The sequence below is a fragment of the Morone saxatilis genome, unplaced genomic scaffold, assembly GCF_004916995.1.
Source record: "Morone saxatilis isolate NCDOM2014 unplaced genomic scaffold, NCSU_SB_2.0 Contig18, whole genome shotgun sequence".
In the NCBI taxonomy this organism is placed as follows: domain Eukaryota; kingdom Metazoa; phylum Chordata; class Actinopteri; family Moronidae; genus Morone; species Morone saxatilis.
Genome location: NW_023339740.1, coordinates 28,234,236 through 28,237,181, shown reverse-complemented (window position 1 = coordinate 28,237,181; position 2,946 = coordinate 28,234,236). Strand labels below are relative to the sequence as shown.

General features: G+C 40.3%; 1 protein-coding gene across 1 annotated transcript in view; it reads left to right on the top strand.

Annotated features, from left to right (window-relative positions):
* si:dkey-49n23.1 (semaphorin-3D) overlaps positions 1–2,946 on the top strand; it is an 88,551-nt gene that overhangs the window by 21,401 nt on the left and 64,204 nt on the right. The window lies entirely within an intron of this gene.

Sequence of the window (2,946 nt, the reverse complement as noted above, 5' to 3'; positions counted from 1 at the left end):
GACAAATGCAGAAACACACACGCGTACACACACACACACACACACACACACACACAGTTGCAGCACTAATTATGTTGTTCCCTTGCTCTCACAATAAGCAACAGTTTCCCTCTGGGCTTCTTCCAGGAAAAAGCTTCATTCCTGTAGATGAAAAGGAAGAATGAAAAGAAAAGGTAGAAAACAAAGTGTTAAAAGAAACCAACAAGTACACACTGCACCTGTCGTATGAAGCCATTAGGTTCAGGTCCTTCACACAGTGAGACAGTCTGCTAATGAGCAACAGACTCAGGTATCTGGGTCAATGACTAATTCTGTTCTATTCAGATTCTTGAGATTAAGATTAAAAGGGAAGAAAGAAACAAAGTCTTTGTAGATTAATTTAAGTGTTTTTGCCTTTGTTGTATAGCTAATAGCAGACAGGAAGCAATGGGAGAAGGAAGGGAATGACATGAAACAATGGTCCCCGGGACGTGGCAGTTATATGTTATATGTTCTAACCATAGGTCACCAGGATGTCCCAAAAAGACGTTTTAAAGATTAAATCATAGTCATTTTTTAAACTCTCTCTTAATACAATGCTCACATGCCATGTGTAGACTGACAGAGATTTAGCAGCTGTAAATATTCCTCTTTTTCATACTGGCTGTGAATAAACTTGTGTCACGACTACAGTATGTATGTAGGTACTTTAAGCTAAATGCTAACATTGGTACGCTAACAGGCCCACAATGACAATATTAACAAGCTAATGTTTGAAGTGTGTTTGCATGCTGACATTGATAATTAACACAAAACACAAAGTACAAATGAGGTTGATGGGAACACCATTAGTTTTTAAGGTAATTTGGTCAGAAACCAAAGACCAAATTCAGATTTTGACGTGATGAGGATGAAAAGTAATCACTAAAGTTAGTCGGATTCATTCTCTGGGGATCATGAATGTCTGTAGAAACTTTCATAGCCAACCGTCAAATAGTTGTTGAGATATTTCAGTCTGGTCCAAAGTGATGGACCAACAGACTCTGCCATCAGTAGTGGAGCCGTGATAAAAACATGACACTGAATGTGCAGACTGTCTGTATGTTGACATGTTCCTGACGTAATAATCTGACTATATTCTGTCCTTGATTATTTTACATCTCGGTGCGTCACAAGCTAACTGTTAGTCTTTGATATAGTTTAAGATAGATAGTAACTGTTAGTTCTACTTCACATATATTTCCACCAGATCTAGATAAATACTGGACTCTGATTGGCTGCAGGGTGTTCATTAATTCCTGATAATGGACACTTACTAAGTAGTTCCAATGAAACTGTCCACTGTTAATCAATGCACTGTTACACCTGTAGTTCGGTCCATTTGGTCCAGCCCAAAGATAAGAAAGATGCACTGTTGCCCTTCAGTTTTAGTGTGAACATGTCTTGATGTTGCACATTGGTTTGAAGACCATGGTGTAAGCGGGATAATGCCCTTCGAGTTGTCCATTATCAGGAATTAATGGACACCTCGTCTGGCACTATCCCTCACATCAGTGGTTCCCAATTAAAGTTCAGATTATCTAGACTTTGAAGACCTGAACACAAGCTCTATTAGAACAATGGCCAAGTATCGGCGAGAAGAAAACACTGAATTTATGTGTATCATAAAAACATAATACAGACAGATGATAGTATAAAAAGTTACTAAAAACATCAGAAAAACTCATCTCTGATGCAGTTTTAACAGGAAATAATATAAAGAAAAAGATCAAAATTGATCCAAATTGCTTGTTTAACACAATCTTCCTGCAGTTATAGCATTCACTATTGGACAGTTTATCAGTTTTTGCTGTGTTTGATAATAATACGAAATATCCACAGTCAGGGGTCATCAGTTTATTCAATGATAGAAAAGGGCTCCCTTAAGGAAAAAGGCTGGGAACCACTGCCTTACATAATGGATCACTGGACACTGGATGTTGTGTTCGTAACGGCTGCAGACATTTCTTGGAATATAACAAACGACTGTTTTCCTCGACTTCCTCTAACATGGTGTCACACGAACAAACCGAGGTCTGTCCGTAAAGCAAACACCAGGCAGCAGGTGTGTTTTTCAGGTGTGTTCCCTCTGGTTGAAGAAAGCGTAAGAATATGTGACAAACTTATAGGATATGGGAGTTGTGTAATAATCAGGGGGCCCATTTCCTATTCTTCTCTTTCCTTCTGCTGCCATCTGGAAGTGGATTACATCAGCTTTTTTCCTCTTCCCAGAATCCCCCAGAGAGAGAGAGTATTTCCTCAAGGCCTTGGACAGATAGAGGGAGACGCAGTCATCAGAGAGAGAGGTTAAAAAGATAGTTTCCTCTTCCCAGAATTCCTTGTACGGTGCAGCTCAGTTCCCATAACGCTGTTTGTTTGCCTTAACTCTTGGCTCTCGTCGTCCCTCTGGAGAAACAAGACGAGTCTTTCATCTGAAAAAAAAAAGTGTGTTCTTTCATCTCATCATTCTTTTCTGCCCACGTACTGCAAGGTGATTTTATGAACTCTGGAATAATGAAGCTGTTTTTGTAGCTCAGTGGACTGTAGCAGAGCGAAAGGTTGATCATGGGTCAACACTGAGGCCGGTTCAGACCTCCACTCTCTCCTAATATCAACTTGTTAGCTGTGATCTACGATCACTGTTACACCTGTAGTTCGGTCCATTTGGTCCAGACCAAGGGACAAGAAGGATGCATTGTTGCCCTTCAGTTCTGGTGTGAACCTATCGTGACGTCACGCATTGGTTGGTGGAGTACCGTTTTGAGGCATCATGGCCATTCCTATGTTGGTTTTCTGAAGCCAGTAGTGGTGACGTAATACGAGTTGAGCTGCTCTCATTGGCTGCACAGTAAAAAACAGGAAACAATGGTGGCTTGCCTGGTCACACAGGATCTGGTATTCCAAATAAACAGTAAAATCTGTTTGTGA